This window comes from Anomaloglossus baeobatrachus, chromosome 3 (assembly GCF_048569485.1).
Source record: "Anomaloglossus baeobatrachus isolate aAnoBae1 chromosome 3, aAnoBae1.hap1, whole genome shotgun sequence".
Taxonomy (NCBI): domain Eukaryota; kingdom Metazoa; phylum Chordata; class Amphibia; order Anura; family Aromobatidae; genus Anomaloglossus; species Anomaloglossus baeobatrachus.
Window position 1 is genome coordinate 589,291,135 of NC_134355.1, and position 22,114 is coordinate 589,313,248.

Consider the following 22,114-nt stretch of genomic DNA (forward strand, 5'->3'; position numbering starts at 1 on the left):
AAGACGTAGATGGAGCGGTCCACATGTGGGTCCGCTTCATCGATGACGTCTGTCCTCATTTGGCAGGGGGGTGAGGTTTGCTTAAATCCTTTTTTACCCGCCCATAATCTTGCGCCTGCGCAATACGATCACTGGCACGCGTAATTTGAACTGTGCTCAGTCCCGTGATACTGCCACTGGGCATGCGTCAGACTTCAGGAGCACTGAGTAACAGGAGAGTGGCGGCGTCATCTGTCAATCAACACTAAGGGGTGGGGAACAGCGGCAGGAGGGGGAATAACAGACGCAATACAGCCCGCCCCCGTGGCCATAAAACATCATTAGCATACCAAAAGGTAATATTTTATAAAGTGTTAGTTTAATAGCGAAATTTCAGGTGACAGGTTCCCTTTAAAATTAAACTATGTGGGCGTCTTTTCTATTTCTTTCTATGTTGAAATTCGATATGTGTGTATTTCCTTAATGGTCCACTAGGTGGTGATATGGCAGCGTTTATATATATGCTTATGTGATTCCCCCTTTTTTTGATGTAATTCAATGGGTGCAAGGCTGTTTATATTTATGCGGACACGATTTTGTATATACCGTGTTTTTCCAAAAATAAGACCTCCCCCAAAAATAAGCCCTAGAAGGGATTTTCAGCATTTTCGGAGAAAGGCTTAAATATAAGCCCTCCCCCGAAAATAAGCCCTAGTCGCGGATCAATAATGAAGTGTCCGTGCAGCTAAAAAAGATACAGATACTGCAGGACACTTCATTATAGACAGAGGCACTCGGCAATTACACTCACCCGACACTGAGCAGCAGGACCTGCAGTGATCACACACCCGCACACATCAGCTCTCACACACACACACACACACACACACACACACACACAGATCTCACACACACCAGATCTCACACACAAACATCGGATCGCACACACAGTCAGATCGCACACACAAACATCGGATCACATGCAAGCATCAAATCACACACACAAACATCGGATCACACACGCATCAGATCGCATGCACACTCACCTCATCCAGCGACACCGATCTCTTCTCGCCGGGAGAATCCTGAGAGGCTGTGCAGTGGAGCGCAACGAACAGGACCTGCGGCCGGACACGTGACTTGCTCTCATTCCCTGCTGCCGTAAGTGCTGGATGTGATGTGTGTGTGTGATCTGCTGTGTGTGTGTTGCGGGTGGGAAGGACGCGCTCACCGCTGCGCCTTCACTGGCGCTCCGGTCCAGCGCTGCTGCGGCTGCTGCTCGGTGGCTCGAGTGGTGGACCGGATCCGGGGACTCGAGCGGCGCCCCTCGCCCGTGAGTGAAAGCGGTAGTTGGGTTAAGGGATTTAGTCCGTGACGCCACCCACGGGTTGTGGTGAAGACGGGCACCACCGCTGCTGGTGACGGGGATCCCGGGAGCGATTGTAGGGAGCAGCTGGGATGTTGTTTTTCCCCCCTCCGTGGGTAGGGGTTGGTGATCCCGGGGCCCGGTGAGGTGATGGTGGAAGGATGCTGGGTTGGTGAGGTGCAGGGTTGCAGGGACAGCACGGCGCGGTGCCGGATGGCACGGGTGTACTCACTCAGCAAGAAAGGTACAAAGTCCTTGGTAAACCAAATGGCTGGATGGACGGGTCCCGCAGCCGGCTGCTGTGTCTCTCCCCTGACAGGTGATAGCGGCTGTCTTTCCCTGCACCTTGATGTTCTCTTTCTGACTACTATGGATTCCCAACGGTAGTCCGCTCCCCGGTGTATGGGTACCGGAGGAGCCCGTTTGCCCGCAGATGCTGGCCCTTGGTTCTGACTATTGTCGGCGGCTCCAAGCCTGGTCAGGGTCCGATGGCCCTGCCTGTGTGTGCTGACTTCACTTCGCTCCCCGGTCGGTACCGGTGGGCCATCGCCCGTCCCCGGTCCTACGGTTCCGCGTTGCTTCACCACTCCTGCAGACGGCCACCACCGTCTGCCAACCTTGCTGTTAGTGCCTGGGCCACAAACCCAGACACCCAAGTGCTTGTTCCTCTCACTTCAAACTCCAACACTAAACTGTCACTTTTCCCGCCTCCAGGCCTGTGAACTCCTCGGTGGGTGGAGCCAACCGCTTGACTCCGCCCCACCTGGTGTGGACATCAGACACTGGAGGGAGGCAACAAGGATTTTTGTTTGGCTGTTGTCACTGTCTAATGGGGGTGGGGTGTGTTAGTGTGTTATCTGTGACGACCTGGCTAGGCCAGGAAGAAACATTCCCCCCTTGGTAAAATGCAGACCGTCCGCGGGCTGCCCGTCCATCACCGGTTTTATTTTTCTTTTCAAACTGTAAAAATATAAATTAACATGTAACATTTTCAAACATAAGCATTTCTTGTAAGGACACTTCAACGTTGCACACATAAACATTTTTAATAACAGACGGACGGACGGATGTCTTCCGCTCTCCCACCCAAGCAACTTAGCCCTGATGCTGCGCCTAAGAAGTGGGCAGCACCCCTTGAGCCCAGTCCAGGTTCAGGCTGCCCGAGCGGGAACGGGTACGGTGACTCGCACCTGGATGTCACTTCAGGGGACCCCACGTCCTTGGGGGACCCCTGACCCCCGGAGGATGGCCACCGGTCCTGGTGGTGGCCGGGCCCCAGCCTGCTCCGCTGCGGGCCCTTCCTCCAATCTGCCTCTCCGGAGGCGGCACTGACGGAAAACAACCCCATCTCATTTACAAACCCACTAGTTCGTGGGTGGCCTGCAAGTTCTCGGCCTTGTCCATGAGCAGTTCCTCATGCCGGTTGTAAAACACAAAGGGTCTCTTCGGGGACAACGTTGCCGGCAACGGCCGGGAAAATCAAATGGACAATCAGGTTACAGTCACGGTTCATTAAAGTCATTCAATCACATATTTAACGGTGCTGAGGGTCCCAACGGGGACAACTGTTTGCAACGGTGAGCCGCTGCCATTACTTCAGGTCAACCTCTTCATAGACCTGCTCCACCTCGACGTCCGGCTGGCAAGGTGGGGGTGGGGACTGGGTCTCCACTTGAAAGCTGTGGCCCTTTCTCACTTTTACATCGAGGACAAACCAGCCCCTCTCCCCGCAGTGTCGAGTGTAGCACACTAGGTCACCTGGCAGCAGGTCTCGGCCTGGGTGGCCCGTTGGCAGATGGGCATGCACATTACGGCGAGCCACGAACACCTCCAGGCCCGGCTCATAAATAAAGCCATACACCCGATGGGGGTCGAATCTTCGGACCTGTCCTTCGTACACCGGGCCCCGCACCCGGAATGTAGCATTGCGGAGGCTATCCTTTTCACGGATGGTGCGGGCCACCACTTCAGCTCTATGTCGCTCCCTCTTGGCGATTTCCCGGCCCAACGGGTTCGAATCCCTGTCCCAGTATGGGGTGTTGGCAGACCCCTGCACCCTGGTCGGGCCCCACTGGACAGCACCCACACTGGCCACGACCGGTTCTCTGTTGTGGGGGTCCCGCGGTGACATGGCCTGGACTGCGGCTTTGCAGTTGCGGCCCGGCGCAGCCTCAGCCGAGGCGAAGGATTCAGGGCTTGTTGGCCTCACCCATTGAGCCTTTGGGACAGCAGCGACCAGTTCTTCCACGGCCAGGCGGACTGCCTTGGGCCGGGACGGCTTCAGGTGCGGCCACTTCCGGGGCCGATGGCTCCTCGTCTCGGACGGCTACTTCCCGCGGGGCCTTCCACGGTAGCAGGAGGAATACAGGCCGCTCCCGGACAATGCCCCCAGGCCGGTCCTCTTGGGCGGACGGGTTAGACTCCGCCACCGGTGGTGGAGGTAGCGGACCAAGCGGAGGGGCAACAACAGCCGGCACGGATGGTGGGGGAGGCAGGAGGGTGAGCGAGCGCAGGCCGGGCCCCTCAGCCGCAGCAGCCGGTCCTTCTCGGACACAGGGGCATGGGTCGCTTACCCGCTCCTCCAACTTTACCTCCACCTCGCGTTTCCGCACGGCCGCCGCCACTTCCCCCATCTCGGCCACCCAGCGCTCCATCAAGAACCTGACCTGGGTTTGAAGGCGGCAGCACATTTGCTTGGTCCGGGCTTCCACCCACGCCGCTGTTCCTGGCGTGGGCTCGGGGATTTCTGCGGTGCCAGACGGACGGGACATCGTGCGCAGCAGTATTCCAGGAACCAAATGCTTGCAGAGTCCTGGCGTCCCTGCTTTTATAGCCTCGGCTACTTCAGGCAGACACACTCTCGCGCCCCCTTGGTACTCTTCAGCACTTCCGTTTGTTGGGGGCGGGGCTTCGCTTTCGGGCCTTTCCTGCTCGGAAAAGATGCTCGAGTGGGAGATTTTCGCGCCAAGATGGCGGCGCTTCAAAATTTTCGGCCGGATACCGCTGGCAGAGATCACAAGGCGCACTTCTACTGGTAAGTAGATGGGTTCAATCCTGTTCGTGACACCAAGTTGTCGCGGGCGGGGAGGATGCGCTCGCCGCTGCGCCTTCCCTGGTGCTCTGGTCGGCGCTGCTGCGGCTGCTGCTCGGTGGCTCGAGCGGTGGGCCGGATCCGGGGACTCTAGCGGCGCCCCTCGCCCGTGAGTGAAAGGGGTGGTTGGGTTAAGGGATTTAGTCCGTGACGCCACCCACGGGTTGTGGGGAAGACAGGCACCACCGCTGCTGGTGACGGGGATCCCGGGAGCGATGGTAGGGAGCAGCTGGGATGTTGTTTTTCCCCCCTCCGTGGGTAGGGGTTGGTGATCCCGGGGCCTGGTGAGGTGATGGTGGAAGGATGCTGGGTTGGTGAGGTGCAGGGTTGCAGGGACAGCACGGCGCGGTGCCGGATGGCACGGGTGTACTCACTCAGCAAGAAAGGTACAAAGTCCTTGGTAAACCAAACGGCTGGATGGACGGGTCCCGCAGCCGGCTGCTGTGTCTCTCCCCTGACAGGTGATGGCGGCTGTCTTTCCCTGCACCTTGATGTTCTCTTTCTGACTACTATGGATTCCCAACGGTAGTCCGCTCCCCGGTGTATGGATACCGGAGAAGCCTGTTTGCCCGCAGACGCTGGCCCTTGGGTCTCTAGCCTTAGGCGGTAGCTGTATACCCTCACGGTGTGGGTGGTTGCCTTCAATCGGGATATTTGCTGTTGTGAAACCCCTGGGGTTCCAGTCACATTCGGATCTGACTATTGTCGGCGGCTCCAAGCCTGGTCCTGCCTGTGTGTGCTGGCTTCACTTCGCTCCCCGGTCGGTACCGGTGGGCCGTCGCCCCTCCCCTGTCATACGGTTCCGCGTTGCTTCACCACTCCTGCAGACGGCCACCACCGTCTGCCAACCTTGTTGTTAGTGCCTGGGCCACAAACCCAGACACCCAAGTGCTTGTTCCTCTCACTTCAAACTCCAACACTAAACTGTCACTTTTCCCGCCTCCAGGCCTGTGAACTCCTTGGTGGGTGGAGCCAACCGCTTGACTCCGCCCCACCTGGTGTGGACATCAGACACTGGAGGGAGGCAACAAGGATTTTTGTTTGGCTGTTGTCCCTGTCTAATGAGGGTGGGGTGTGTTAGTGTGTTATCTGTGACGACCTGGCTAGGCCAAGGCGCCACATGTGTGTCTGCAATCGGCTGTGTGTGTGTGTCTGCTATCAGCTGTGATTTTCTGTGTTCGGCTGTGTTTATCTGTGATCGGCTGTGTGTGCCTGTGATCGAATGTGTGTATCTGTGATCGGCTGTGTGTATCTGTGATTGGCTGTGTGTATCTGTGATGGGCTGTGTGTGTCCGGCTGTGTGTGCCTGTGATCGGATGTGTGTATCTGTGATCGGCTGTGTGTGCCTGTGATTGGCTGTGTGTATCTGTGATCGGCTGTGTGTGCCTGTGATCGGCTGTGTGTATCTGTGATCGGCTGTGTGTGCCTGTGATCGGCTGTGTGTATCTGTGATCGGCTGTGTGTGCCTGTGATCGGCTGTATGTGCCTGCGATCGGCTGTGTGTATCTGTGATCGGCTGTGTGTGCCTGCGATCTGCTGTGTGATCTGCTGTGTATATCTGCGATCTGTGTGTGTATGATCTGCTGTGTGGGTGGGTGTGTGTGTGATCTGCTGTGTGTGCCTGTGATCTGCTGTGTGTGTGATCTGGTGTGTGTGTGTGTGTGTGTGTGTGTGATCTGCTGTGTGTGTCAGTATGTCAGCTAGCAGCAGGGGAGAACGGCGTGCAGCACCGACTGGAGATCACAGGAGGACCTGGGAACCACGCAGACGTCATGGTCTGGTGAGTATGAGTCTCCTGGGAAGTGGGGGGGGGTCTGCTTTTTTGGGGGGGTAAACTTACCCCCAACCGTGTTTCTCCAAGAATAAGACCGCCTCCAAAAATAAGCCCTAGTGCATTTTTGGGGGCAAAAAAAATATAAGACAGTGTCTTATTTTTGGAAAAACACGGTAGGGTGTTAGAAGATTTACTATATTGTGTCTATTCACACACATTTTTGGTATGTGGGCATTTTCCCACTTCCAAAATGGTGCTTCCACACTTCCTGTTGTGAGCGTTCTTCTCATGCAATGTCCTCCTCCCTCCCCCCACCTAGCGTCCATTAGTGTTCTTTGACTAGCACACATGCGTAGTCGGAATCTGGGATGCCGGGTGTGGTGGGGGATGGGGAGACTGGTGTGCAGTGTGCACCACAGGTGAGATGTGGTCTTTTTTTCTTACAGTACTTTGTGCCCCATAAAAGACAGCCCAAAGCACTGCCCCAGTGCCTCCTGATGACCCTGTGTACGAAACACGTGTTGGGGCATTGGTCAGTGTGGTTTGTCAGCAGGCACATGTACTTGTGACACCCTGGGTTAGTGACTTTATAATACTCACCTAAATGTGAGTGCAGACTGGTCAAATGGGTGTCGCCGTCCTCCGGGTGCAGTGCCTCCTCTGCAGGGCAGATCAAAGTATTGTAGTGCACCTGTGCAGGACCTCAAGGCCGGCACGTGTGCATGACGTAGGACGCGTCATGCCTCCAGGCTTCAGAAGAAGGAGGACAAAGATGACCGAAAGAGGAGGCGCTGGTACCGGAGAACGGAGCCACCCATCCGACCAGTCTGCATTGTACCGACCATTTAAGTAAGTATCATAAAGTCATTTTTACGTTCTACACAGCAGGCCTAGGGTCTTATATGTAGCATGATAAAATGCTTTATATAAGAGCCCACTGGTGGTGGCTGCAGCTTATAGTCACCAAATCTGGTGACCGGTTCCCTTTAATCAGTTAGAATCCCAGATCAGGAACAAGTGTTCAAGGAAGCAATTGCTAGCAAATCTCCAGACTATCATGAAGACAGCAGATTTCCTGGCAGTCATGTCAGCTTACAGACCGCACATGCTCATTTTTTAATTTTGCTAGAAAAGCTTTTTGGATTAAAAACTGGACAGAAGATTTTCATTATAAATCTATGCTCTGCGGTATCCCATGTGAGAGCGAGTTCCTCTTCAATTGTTTCATAGACAAAATTTTCTGTTTCAGAAGATTTCAGATTCAACGATGGGGTTTCCAATATCTAACCTTCTGACGTTAATAAAATCTTATATCCCCAATCAGGCCCGGACTGACAGGCAGGAGGGGCGGGACTTCTCCCGGTGGGCTGGCCGGTGGAGGGGTGGGGGGGCCGCCCCCCGCCTCTCCCGCACTCAGGGCCGGTGTCAGCAGTGCACGCGGCATACCTGGGCAAATGCGGGGGCCCTGGAGAGCCGGGGGGGCCCACTCGGCCTCGTCAGTTCTGGTGCCCCTTGGCCGGGGCCCCCTCGCCTTAGTTCTGCTGCCCCCGGGCCAAGAGTCGGGGGTCCGCAGTCCTCGCCAGGAATCTGCAGCGCCGTCCCTTTAAGGCGCGCAGACTTCCTGGTTTGAACTTCATCTGTGGGCGGAGCTACCGACCAGCCTGCTCAGTCCCACAGATGAAGGAGTTGCAGTGCCAGCCAGCGACCCCCAGCACAGCTCTTCTCTCCGGCGCTGTGTGGGCCCCCTCTCCACCGTGACCTGAGCGGTATGTGCCCTCCCCGTTCCCCCCCCCCGGTGTTGTATGTGCTGGCCCCTGGAGCTGTGTGTGGGCCCCCCAGAGCCGCGTGTGTGGGCCCCTCAGAGCCACGTGTGCGTCTGTATGTAGCAGAGCTATGTGTGTATGTATGTAGCAGAGCTATGTGTATGTATGTAGCAGATTCATGTATGTATGTAGCAGAGCTATGTGTGGATGTATGTAGCAGAGCTATGCGTGTATGTAGCAGAGCTATGTGTGTATTTATGCAGCAGAGCTAGGTGTGTATGTATGTAGCAGAGCTATGTGTGTATGTATGTAGCAGAGCTATGTATGTAGCAGAGCTATGTGTGTATGTATGTAGCAGAGCTATGTATGCAGCAGAGCTATGTGTGTATGTATGTAGCAGAGCTATGTGTGTATGTAGCAGAGCTATGTATGTAGCAGAGCTATGTCTGTATGTATGCAGCAGAGCTATGTGTGTATGTATGCAGCAGAGCTATGTGTGTATGTATGCAGCAGAGCTATGTGTGTATGTATGTAGCAGAGCTATGTGTGTATGTATGTAGCAGAGCTATGTATGTAGCAGAGCTATGTATGTAGCAGAGCTATGTGTGTATGTATGTAGCAGAGCTATGTGTGTATGTATGTAGCAGAGCTATGTGTGTATGTATGTAGCAGAGCTATGTGTGTATGTATGCAGCAGAGCTATGTGTGTATGTATGTAGCAGAGCTATGTGTGTATGTATGCAGCAGAGCTATGTGTGTATGTATGTAGCAGAGCTATGTGTGTATGTATGTAGCAGAGCTATGTGTGTATGTATGCAGCAGAGCTATATGTGTATGTATGCAGCAGAGCTGTGTGTGTATGTATGTATCTGTATAATATAGAATTACCTATATGTAAAAATTTGCGCTGAACCACAGCGCAAATTTTTACATATAGGTAATTCTATATTTTTACATATAGGTAATTCTATATTATACAGATGAATTTATTTCTGGGCATTAAAGGGTTTTTAGCCTAGTAAAATTAGCTGCAGAATCATTGCAACATTGGGTCTAGCGCTGACCCTTATTCTATTGTGTATGTATGTAGCAGAGCTATGTGTGTATGTATGCAGCAGAGCTATGTGTGTATGTATGCAGCAGAGCTGTGTGTGTATGTATGCATGTATGATGTGTATCTATGTATGTCAGTGTATATGACTGTATAAATGTGTCAGTTCTATATGTATTTTTGTGAGTTTGTCTTTAAATATGTATATGTATGTGTACGTATGTGTGTGTCTGCGTGTGGATGGGGCCCACTGGGACTCTTCCGCCCGGGGCCCACAAAAACCTGGAGCCGGCCCTGCCCGCACTGCCTGCTGTTTAAAATTATTTTGTGGCTGCCGCCACCCGCCGGCCGCCACTATAGCGGCGGGGTCCGGTGAGCGGCCCGATTTTTGCATGTGGGCTGCTTTGGTTTGAGTTCCAGGGCTGAATTTCAGTCCCAGTCCGGCCCTGTCCCCAATCACCAGTTGCCCCATCAAACACGTCTGCTACTTCTTTTTCCTCCATCACTGTCAAAAGTGTTGTCACACAGGTCTGCGGTCGCAGAACCCTTACTTGTTTACCCACTACAGTCGATGTGAGCGAGAGACCGTCAGCTGTTACAGAAGAGGACATGCCTTATGCTTTTGACTCATCTGAGGCACCAAGAACACCATATGTTTCTCAATCCACCATAACATCTACCTACACCTCCCTCACAGTCCACTTGTTTGTCCTGTACATCCTACCCCTGGTGGCGGCCCTATGCCGGAACAACCTCACACACATGCCTTGCATGGCTTACATCCTCAACCTGGATGTGTGACGCCCCTGGACTAGTCAGGGAGTCACAGGGTACTTCATTTTCTGCCCTTTAGTGCAAGGCTCAACCCCCCATGGTTCTGGGTTCCCAACCTATAGTACTGCCTCCATCCGCATCCAAATCCCAACCACACCTCACACCACACCCTGTCAGACACACCAGTGGGCTGCTGAGCTGGAATAGGGCCGCCCACCTAGGGGTCAGGCAGACTGGTGGGAGGGAAGTAGAACAGAACAGTGGTAGCTCTCGAGAAGTGAGGAGCTGGGGGAGTGTGTGGCTCCCTGGATGTTAGAGGTTGGGTCACAGACGGTGGTCTGGGCCCGGAGGAGACGGAGACCCGGTCGCAGGGGATTGAGGCTGGGTGCCTAGACCTGGTCTTGGAGGATGGTCAGCAGCTCGAGTCTAATAATCAGTCCGGGACCGAAAGCATGGTGGGGTACAGGACCCTAGGTTGGGGAGTAGCTTCAAGCAACCCGGCAATTAACCTGCGGAGGATAGTGACTTTATAGATTGTCCCCAAGAAGCTCAGAGATCAGGGGCACTAGCACAATGAGGGGGATAGGGCTTTCCAACCCACGCAGCCCACAGAAATCCCAAGTGTGAGCCCTTGAGAGCACAGCTCCACTACCAACAAGTAGGGAGCGGGGCCCGGACAGCTTTATGCCAACAGCTTTAGACCACCCAGCTGTACTATAGGGGATAGATATCCAGACGCGCTCTCCCAAGAGGGCAGCGGCACCCTGAGACTTGGTTTACCTTGTTGTCAGAGTCTGCTTTGTGGCCGCATCATCACCAACCCTGCCTGAGTGAGTACATGGTCCTCCCCTGCTTCCAACCAGACCTGTGCTCCCTTACAACCAGCACCCTACCATCCAGAGTCCCGGGGTCTCCCCTACCAGTGGAGGGAACGTCATCTGGCTGCCCTGCTCCATCTTCCCCGGGTACTCCCATCGGCGGTATTCCCCTAACCACGAACCACGAGTGGCGTCACAAACTCTTATCCCATGGATATACTCCCCTTTACATTTGAGTGGTCACAAACCCCGGGTTCGGAGCCCCTCGAGCCACGGTAACCCACGGATCCGAGCGGTTCAACCGCTGCAGGGGTGGCACAGTTGTGTAGCAATTTCTAGCCTACTATCCCGGCTTAGAAGAGCTGCTGCATAAGGTATGATCGGTGTGTGCTCACTTCCGCCATTCGCACCCCGCGGCTCATAAACTTGCATTGCTACAGAGGTCTTTCAGCCTACCGGTTACCGTATTTTTCGGACCATAAGACGCACTTTTTTTCCCCCAAATGTTGGGGGAAAGTTGGGGGTGCATCTTATGGTCTGACTATAGGGCTGCAGCAAGGAATGAGGGTGCTGTTGTGGAGCGGGCCATTGATGGCAGGAGCAGGCTGTAGCAGCCTGCCGTGACCACGTGGGCCCGCTCATTACATATGCACGCCCATCCTCCCGTCCATCTCTCAGCGCTGAAGCCGTCACTGACAGGTGGGCGGGGGTGCGCGCATAATTAACAGCCGGCCATGATTCACTGCCCCCCACGCATCATCATCAGTGCGGGGAGCAGTGAATAAGTACGGCATACTCACCGAACACTTCCGTGCAGCACCGCGATCTCCTCCAGTCTGCCGGTCAGCTGATCTGTGTAGAAAGCCGTGAGCACAGCGATGACGTCATCGCTGTGCGCCGCTAGTCACACAGGTCAGCTGACCGGCAGACTGGAGGAGATCGCGTGCTGCACAGAAGTGACCGGTGATGGCTCCACGCTGGTAAGCGGTGCTGCTGCCGCCCCAGACTGGAGGACGAGTGAAGCTGCACGGAAGTGACCGGTGATGGCTCCACACAAGTAAGCGGTGCTGCTGCCGCCACAGACAGGGGGAGGAACGATTCTGCATGGAGCGAGGAAAGGTGAGTATAAACGTTTATTGTTTTTTGTGTGATACAGGATACATGCCATATAGGAGCACGGGGCCATATAGGAGCACGGGGCCATATAGGAGCACGGGGCCATATAGGAGCACGGGGCCATATAGGAGCACGGGGCCATATAGGAGCACGGGGCCATATAGGAGCACGGGGCCATATAGGAGCATGGGGTAATATAGGAGCATGGGGTAATATAGCAGGATGAGGGTATATTGCAGCATGGGGCCATATAGCATATAGATGGCAGTATATAGCAGGATTGGGGTATATAGCAGGATGAGGCAGGATGAGGGCATATACCAGGATGGGGTACCTTAGCAGAGAATTTTGGGACATTACCCCCATAATAGTGTCAGCAGCAGATCCTCGCCCCATAACAGTGTGTCATGACCACATTTTTTGCTTAAGATTTTTTTTTTCCTATTTTCCTCCTCTAAAACCAGGGTGCGTCTTATGGTCCGGTGCGTCTTATAGTCTGAAAAATACGGTAATCAGTTGATATGTAATGTGCCAAAACAGTGGAATTCCACTCTGCACATGTTGCAGCGACTGTGGCAGTAACAATGGGCTGTAGTGCAGTATGTCATAAGGTATATGCTGAGCCAATGCAATGTGGTTGTGAGGCAAACCACGGTTGCGGAGTAGGCACAGATGAAGGACCTCAGCACCCTTCTGCAGAGTTTCTAAATGGCTACTGAGATTGTCAGCACTGACAATGCCATCATCAGCATCACTACTCCGGTCATCTACATGCTGCACCAGATTTTGAATAGTGTGTGGATGGAAGTAATAGTCCCAGAGGAAGATGAGCAAGCAGAGGAGGATGCAGAAGGGATTACAATATCTCTAATGTCGAGACTGTCATCACACAGGTGGAATGCAAGGGATGGCGGAGTGCATTGAGAGAGGCTCATGGTACCAGACAAACTGTCAGTGAAGGTGCAGGAGCCAAGGAACAAATGGACGAGGAGGAAGAGATGATGGGCGAGCAACAATCAGGGGGTAAAGAAGATATTGATCCCTACACTGTTGTCCGTGGTTGGTTAGGATGGGATGGAGGAACCAAGTTTGAGTATTAATGTGACGCCCCTGGACTAGTCAGGTCGTCACAGGGCATTGCACGCTCTTTATCTCTCAGTGCAGGACTCAACCCCCCATGTTTCTGGGTTCCCAACTTGCACCACTGCCTCCATCAGCATCTAAAAATCCTAATCACACCACACCCTGTCAGGCACACCAGTGGTCTGCTAAGCTGGAATAGGGCCGCCCACCTAGGGGTCAGGCAGAGAGGTGGGGGGTGATAAGTCAGTTCAGTGATAGCCCTCAAGCAGTGAGGAGCTAGGGGAGTGTGTGGCTCCCGGGGAGGAGAAGATTGGGTTGCAGACGATGGTCTGGAGTTGGAGGAGTCGGAGACCCGGTCGCGGGAGATTGGGACTGGGTGCCTGGCTTAGTCTAGGAAGACGGCCGGCAGCTGCAGTCCAATAGCTGGTCTGGGGCCGAAAGCAAGTTGGTGGAGCCTAGGTCGAGGAGAGGCTTCAAGCAACCCGGCTATTAACCTGCAGAGGATAGGGCCTTTACGGACTGTCCCCACAAAGCTCAGAGATCGAGGGCACTAGCACAACGAGGGGGATAGAGCTTTCCAAACAAAGCAGCCCACCGAAATCCCAAGCGTGAGCTCCTGAGAGCAAGCTCCTTTACTACCCATAGTAGGGAGCGGGGCCCGGACAGCTTCAAGCTTACGGGCCACTTGGACACTACTAAATTCTGTGCACGGAGGCAGGCTCCGGACCATCAGGCAGTACTGCAGGGGAAGGAACCAGGACAAGCTCCCCTAAGAGGGCACGTCACCCAGAGACTTGGTTTACAACCTTGTCAGCATCTGCTTTCCTTAAGTACCTGATCACCCCCTGCTACCAGCGAGCCTGCGCTCTCCTTGCAATCCATCCCACCATCCAGAGTCCCGGGGCCTTCCCCTAACCCGTGGAGGGTAACGTCATTTAGCTAACCCCGCTCCATCACCCCGGGTACTCCCAATGGCAGCAGCGGTACTCTCTATTACCGCACACCACGGGTGGCATCACAAACTATCTAATTCTCCTGTAAATAACCCCCCATCACGTTTTAGAGTGACCCCGAACCCCCAGGTCCGGAGACCCTCGAGCTACAAGTAGCGACACCCGGATCCGGGTGGACTAGCCAGGTCGTCACAGGGACTACAACACAACACCCCCACCTCGAGCTAGGCACATCAGTCAGACACAAAATCCTTGTTGCCTCCCTCCAGGGGCTGATGTCCACACCAGTTAGGGTAGAGCCAGGCGGTTGGCCCCACCACTGAGGTGGTCACAGTCCTGGAGGCGGGAGAAGGAAGTCAGTTCAGTTAGGGAAGTGGAGGAGTAAGGAGTGAAGTGGTAGTAGAGGAGCAAACTGACTGTGTCCGGGTATGTGGCCCGGGCACCGAGAATAAGGTTGGCAGACGGTGGTGGCCGTCTGCAAGAGAGGCAGATCAACGCAGAACCGTAGGACTGGGGACAGGCGCTGGCCCGCCGGTACCGATCCGGGGAGCGAAGTGAAGCCAGCACAAACCAGCAGGGCCTGCGGACCCCGACCAGGCTTGGAGTCGCCGTTAAACAGGTCAAATCCGTTAGTGACCGGAACCCCAGGGGTTTCCAAACAGCCAAGACCCGATTGAAGGCAACCGTCCAAACAGCAAAAGGGAAATACAGCTACCGCCACAGCTAGAGTTCCCAGGGCCAGAGCCTGCAGCGGGCAAAAGGGCTCCTCCGGCACATATCCACGCTGGGGAGCGGGTTACCGGTGGGAAGCCATCAGTACCGAAGATACACAAAAGGTGCAGGGAAAGGCAGCCACCACCAGCCGTCCGGGAGAAACCACAGCAGCCGGCTGCGGGACCCATCCATCCAGCCGTCCAACCTCACCACAACCCGTGGGTGGCGTCACGGACCAAATCCCCAAACCAAACTACCCCCTTTCACTCACGGGCGAGGAGCGCCGCTCGAGTCCCCGGATCCGGCCCACCGCTCGAGCCACCGAGCAGCAGCAGCAGCAGCACCGGACCCGAGCGTGGTGAGCGCAGCGCCCTCCCCGCCCACGACACGAGCAGTTTGACCGCTGCTGGGGCAGTACATTAATCCTCCACCAGCACAGCATGGAATTGGATTGGACTTCGTACCCCCCAGCTTTTTTATGTAAACTACCGTAATGTAATGTTTGTAATTAATAATCATCATGTGAGTAGACCCTTCATGATCTGGTTCCCAATTTTAACAGTGTGTTTCTTTTTTTTTATTTTTTATTGTTTAGTATTGCCTTACCGATGTGCCATATTTTCCACATCTTTTCCCTATCCAGATTTGTGGCAGTTTTCCACTCTGGAGAAATTGGGATTTGTCTGCACCTGATGGACACAGCGATACTATGGATTTACTGATGATAAATATGCGTCTTTACACTACATGTATTTTAACCATGATTATGGATTGCAATTTGTCATTTCCATTTATTATACATGTATTTATTTATTCATGTGTTCACCATGGCAAAAAATACCTTTTGCTCTAACTGTCATCCTCTTTCTTTCTTTGCATCTGGCTGTTATTTGGCTATCTTTTTCTCTTTTTTGTGTGCATCTCTTTTTTGAGATGATGAATTGGTTTAAAAGAGGATTGTCTTATACGTCCTAATCGCTAGTATTTTCATCTATAGTACTGATTTGGACGTTATTAGCCTGCCTTTTTGATGTATGCAGTAAAGGGTTAATACCTTGTATATCTGTCGCAGGCGGCGGGGCGCTGCACTCGCTAACGCTCGGGTCCGGCGCTGCTGCTGCTGCTCGGTGGCTCGAGCGGTGGGCCGGATCTGGGGACTCGAGCGGCGCTCCTCGCCCATGAGTGAAAAGGGGGTGGTTTGTTTGGGGATTTAGTATGTGACGCCACCCACGGGTTGTGGTAAAGATGGGCACCACCGCTGCTGGTAACGGGGATCCCAGGAGCGATGGTAGGGAGCAGCTGGGATATTGTTTTCCCCCTCCGTGGGTAGGGGTTGGTGGTCCCGGGGCCCGGTGGTGTGACGGGGAGGCAGGGTCGGTGAGGTGCAGGGTTGCAGGGACAGCGCGGCGCGGTGCCGGATGGCACGGGTGTACTCACTCAGCAAAAGATGCACAAAGTCTCCGGTAAACCAAACGGCTGAATGGACGGGTCCCGCAGCCGGCTGCAGTGTCTCTCCCCGGACAGGTGATGGTGGCTGTCTCTCCCTGCACCTTTTTGTGTACTGTGTTGACTCCAATGGCCTCCCAACGGTAGTCCGCTCCCCGGTGTATAGATACCGGAGCAGCCCATTTTGCCCGCAGGCGCTGGCCCGTGGATTTGTAGCCGATAGCGGTGGCTGTGTATCCTCACAGTGTGAGCGGTTGCCTTCAATCGGGACTTGGTTGTTAGGGAACCCCGGGGGTTCCTGTCACATTCGGATTTGACTATTGATGGCGGCTCCAAGCCTGGTCGGGGTCCGATGGCCCTGCCTGTGTGCTTAGCTTCACTCCGTTCCTCGGTCCAGTACCGGTGGGCCACCGTCCAGCCCCGGTCCTTACGGCTCTGCGGAGTTCCACTGTATGCCAACCTTGCTGTCAGTGCCTGGGCTCCGACCCAGACACTCGCAGTTTGTGACCTCTCACTTTCACCTCCTGAACAAATCTGCTCCTTTTCCCGCCTTCAGGCCTGTGAACTCCTCGGTGGGTGGGGCCAACCGCCTTGCTCCGCCCCACCTGGTGTAGACATCAGACCCTGGAGGGAGGCAACAAGGGTTTTTTGTCTGACTAATGTAACTGTCTGGGGGTGGGGGTGTGTATGTATTCTGTCTGTGGCTACCTGGCTAGTCCAGGGCGCCACATTCCCCCTTGGTAAAATGCAGACCGTCCGCGGGCTGCCCGTCCATAACCGGTTTTATTTTTCAAACTGAAGAAGATAAATAACATTGGAAAAATGGTAAAACATGAAACATAAGCATACTTTAGGTCCTCTTAAACGTTACAACACACATAGACATTTTTAATAACGGACGGACGGATGTCTTCCGCTCTCCCACCCAAGCAACCTAGCCCTGATGCTGCCCCTAAGAAGCGGGCAGCACCTTTTTGCCCCAGTCCAGGTTCAGGCTTTCCGAGCGGGAACGGGTACGGTAACTCGCACCCGACTGTCACTTCAGGGGACACCACGTTAAGGGGGACCCCTGACCCCCGGAGGATTGCCACTGGTTATGGTAGTGGCGGGCCTGGGCCATCACTTTCCTCCAGGCCCATCCTCCAAATCAGCCTCTCCGGAGGCGGCAACGGTATCTATCCCACAACATTATTTACAGGCCCACAAGTTCGTGGGTGACCTGCAAGTTCTCGGCCATGTCCATGAGGAGTTTCTCATGTGGGTCTGGGGAGTTATCTTAATAACAGGGACTACTCCAGTCCCAACGGGGACGGTTCTCTTCTTGGACGGTAATCTGGTGATTTTTCGGATTGATTAGTTTTCATTCACTTACATCAGTAACAGTGCTAAAGGTCCCAACGGGGACAACAGGATGCAACGGTGGACCGCTGCCTATTTCACTTCTTCCTGTGAGGTGGCCTCGACCTCAGCCTCCAACATTGCAAACATACGGTGGCAGGCCCGGTGGGAGAGGGCCACCCGGTATCCGTTCCCACCACCGCGCGTGACATAGAAACCTACTGGTGCACTGCCATTGGGAGGATTCTCACCCGCTTCCTCGGACTCCGAGACCGGTTCTGTATCGGACCCGGAATCGCTACCATCCGTTTCCGCGTCAGGCGGGTTGCCACCAGCTGCCGCAGTCTCCGGGTCTTCTTGCAGCGGCACTTCAGATTCTGCTGTCGTTGCAGGGGGCCGCAAACCAGATGGACCAGCAGCGGCGGGGCACGCAGGCGCTGGAGGAGGAGGCGGTGTGGGGGCCAGGGGTAGACCGGGTCCCTCAGCCGCAGCGGCCGGTCCCTCGGGGACATAGGGGAGTGTGTTGTGAATGTTAGTTATGTTTTGGCTGCTGGGAGGCTCCCTCTGGTGGCCAGGAATGGTTTGGACTTGGACCAGGTGTGTTGTGCAGTGGGTGTTTCCTTTGCTAACTCTCTGCTTATTTAAATCCTGGTCTGATAGCAGGCTGTTGCCGGATGTCAGTTGTTCTTTGTATCTCCAGCCTGCTGAATCCTGCTCTACACCACATCTTCTCCAGATAAGTGCTTGCTCTTTATTTATTGTCTGGTTCTTTTGTTTATCTGGGTTTGTCATTTGCTGTGGTTGGTTTCAGTTTATTTGCTTGCAGGGATTTTCCCCCTCAGTGGATTGTTGAGGAACTCCCTTAGTTTTGTGTGGAGTATAGCTCCTTTGGGTCCATGTGTTTGTGGCTTGTTGACTTTGTTATAATTTTTGTTTTCTGTTCATTGGTATGACAAGGGCACCTGGTATAGGACGGAGTTCAGATCGTGCGATCTGAGGGCCTTTTTGTACTATCAGGAAGTTGGTATTTTGCAGGGTTTTTCTCTGGCCACCATCAGTCCCTTTCCTGTCCTTTCCTATTTTAGTCAGCGGGGGCCTCACCTTTTTCTAATCCTGTCATCTACCTGTGTTTTGTGTTTTTCCTATATCACCGCAGTCTTTGAATGTGGGGGGCTAGCTATTCTTGTCTATTTTCTGAGGCAGAGAGATATTCATCTTTCCTACCTTTAGGATAGTTAGTTCTCCGGCTGGGTTTGCGATGCACAGGATGTTAGTTCACCCCTCGGCTACTTCTAGTTGTGATGGTTAGTAAGGGGATGGCGGCCAGATTAGTTGCCAATGCTCTTGTCATCTTTTGCCAATGATTTGTGGTAGTCTTCCATGGTTCCGGATCATAACAGGCGTGGGTCACTCACTAGCTACTCCATCATGGCCTCCATCCCGTACACCCTGGCGATTGCAGCTAACTGCTCCACCTCCGCGATTCACTGCTCCATCAGGAGGCATATCTGGTTCCGGTGGCGCTGAAAGATCTCCACCGTTTGGGCTCTTATCCACGCCACTGTCCCAGGCGCTGGCTCCGAGCCCTCAGGTTGTGCAGGCGGACTTGACATGGTACTGCGGCTTCGGGGTTCCAGGAACCGTATATCTTGCAAAGACCTGGCGTCCTCGCTTTTATGGCCTCGGTTACATTAGGCAGGTTTTCACCCGCCCCCTTGGTTCTCTTTAGCACTTCCGCTTGTTAGGGGCGGGGCTTTGCTTTCGCGCCCTCCCCGCTCGGGGAAGACACTCGAGCGGGAAATCTTTGCGCCAAAGATGGCGCTTCAAATTATTCTGCCGGACACCATCGGCAGAGACCACAAGGCACACTTCTACTGGTAGGTAGATTGGGTCTATCCTGTTCATGTCGCGGGCGGCTGGGCGCTGCGCTCGCTAACGCTCGGGTCCGGCGCTGCTGCTGCTGCTCGGTGGCTCGAGCAGTGGGCCAGATCCGGGGACTCGAGCAGTGCTCCTCGCCCGTGAGTGAAAAGGGGGTGGTTTGTTTGGGGATTTAGTCCGTCACGCCACCCACGGGTTGTGGTGAAGATGGGCACCACCGCTGCTTGTAACTAAGATCCCGGGAGCGATGGTATGGAGCAGCTGGGATGTTGTTTTCCCCCTCTGTGGGTAGGGGTTGGTGGTCCCGGGGCCCGGTGGTGTGACGGGGAGGCAGGGTCGGTGAGGTGCAGGGTTGCAGAAACAGCGCGGCGCGGTGCCGGATGGCACGGGTGTACTCACTCAGCAAAAGATGCACAAAGTCTCCGGTAAACCAAACGGCTGGATGGACAAGTCCTGCAGCCGTCTGCAGTGTCTCTCCCTAGACAGGTGATGGTGGCTGTCTCTCCCTGCACCTTTTTGTGTACTGTGTTGACTCCAATGGCTTCCCAACAGTAGTCCGCTCCCCGGTGTAGAGATACCGGAGGAGCCCGTTTTACCCGCAGGCGCTGGCCCATGGATTTCTAGCCGGTGGCGGTGGCTGTGTATCCTCACGGTGTGAGCGGTTGCCTTCAATCGGGACTTGGTTGTTAGGGAAACCCGGGGGTTCCTGTCACATTCGGATTTGACTATTAATGGCGGATCCAAGCCTGGTCGGGGTCCGAGGATCCTGCCTGTGTGCTTAGCTTCACTCCGTTCCCCGGTCCGGTACCGGTGGGCCACCACCCAACCCCGGTCCTTACGACTCTGCGGAGTTCCACCAACTCCTGCAGATGGCCACCACTGTCTGCCAACCTTGCTGTCAGTGCCTGGGCTCCGACCCAGACACTCGCAGTTTGTGACCTCTCACTTTCACCTCCTGAACAAATCTGCTCCTTTTCCCACCTTCAGGCCTGTGAACTCCTCGGTGGGTGGGGCCAACCGCCTGGCTCCGCCCTACCTGGTATGGACATCAGACCCTGGAGGAGGCAACACGGGTTTTTTGTCTGACTAATGTAACTGTCTGGGGGGTGGGGGTGTGTATGTGTTCTGTCTGTGGCTACCTGGCTAGTCCAGGGCGCCACATATCCAGGATAGGGGAGTCGTCCGTCCCTGACACGCGGTCGTGTGTGTCTGTTTGCAAGTGTGGTTACAACGGCGTCCTTAGCAGTGCAGACCTGGACTTACTGACATCACAGGAAGTTTTCTTCCCTCCTATCTCAGCTGCAGAAGCCAGGTGGCTGAATGCCTCTGCACTCAGAACACCGGCCGTGCGCAGTAACAGCTGGGCGTGACGTGGTGTGATGGGGCTTACATGGGAGGCTTATAAGGCTGCACATCTCCACACTTTTTTATCTGTCCCCCGAAGAAGCGTTGAGACGTGAAACATGTGTCGGGACACTGGTCCCCACGTGCACTTCTGGTTCTATAGTTACTAAATATGGGTGAGTTTTTACATTGTAATTTGACTGTTTTGGCTTGGCTATTTAACTAGGGCAATTTTTTGCATCTGTCTTTTTACTCTGCCTTGTATACACCATGACTTACCCATCCTATCATTAAAACATCTATCCAGGGACACGTGGGGTCTTTTCTATTTCTCCTCTGCATTTTATATACCCGATGATCCTTGTTTGCTTGTCTGAGTTATACTATCTTGAAGCATTGTTATAATAATATATTTATATTACATGAATTTTGGCTTCATGAGATGGTTATTTCACTAGCTAGCAAAATTAAAAACTTCTCTTTTTTGTTCTGTGTTTTGATGTTCCTTGAAGTTGTAGCTTCACCCGTGATATGAGATTCATGTCAGGTCCCTGTTTTCTTGTTCTCTGTTGTTATAATTAGTAGGATCTTTATATCTTTACACCCTTAATGTGGGTAACACTGTCCTTGGACACACCAGGACACAAGGGAAAAACAACTTAGCACGAGTTGTCCTTGGCACGATCTTAAATATGTAATTCTTTAACTAAGTACTTATATTTGATTGGTTGTATAAGTAATGAGTTATGATTGTATTGGCTATGTAATGTGTAACACCCATTCTATTTCTGTATAAAAAGGCTGCTCCGGTAAAATGGAGTTAGTTTTGTGATCCAATCAGAGCTCTTGCATATACAATAACCCTAACTGTCTTGCATCCTAGAAAGACTGATGTGAATTCCTTGGGAGACTGAGAAAAGTTATTCTATTTCACATGGCACGCTTCTGCAGAGGTTGTCTTTTTCCAGCCACCAATGTAGTGACTCCCTGGTGAACTGGGAGATAGAAATCTTTATGTCCAGCCTGTTGCTGACCTCCATTTCCTTTAAGATTTCCCATTGGAGCTGGAGAAAATGGATTCTGGCCCAAAAAAATGCAGGAATACAGGATGTTAGGGATCCAAGTGCTGACATCGCTCTCCTGAGAGTAGTAACTGACTCGATTATCAGGTTCTGTACCAATTCCCCTAGTCTTTCTATTTTTTCTTCCAGAAGGAATGACCTCTGACGTCTAGAATTCAAGAGAATGCCTAGGAAGATCTGTTTGGGGTCAAGTCTTGATTTTTCTATATTTATAAGTCAGCCGAGCTCTGCTAAAATATCCGACAACTGACTTATTACCTCCCTGCAGCTTGATTGTGATCACCCTACCACTAAGAAGTCATCTAGGTAGGGTATGAATAGGATATCCTTCTCCCTAATGTGTGCCGACATTTCTACCACCAGCTTTGTAAATACCCTGGTGGCAATTGAGAGACCGAAAGGTAAGGCTTGAAACTGCAGAGGGGTAAGCTGACCTAGAAGATATACCGCTACCCAGAAAAACCTATGATGTCCCTGAAAAATAGGCACATGATATAAGGCATCCTTGGGGTCTATAATTGCCATGAAACAATCTAGGTATAGA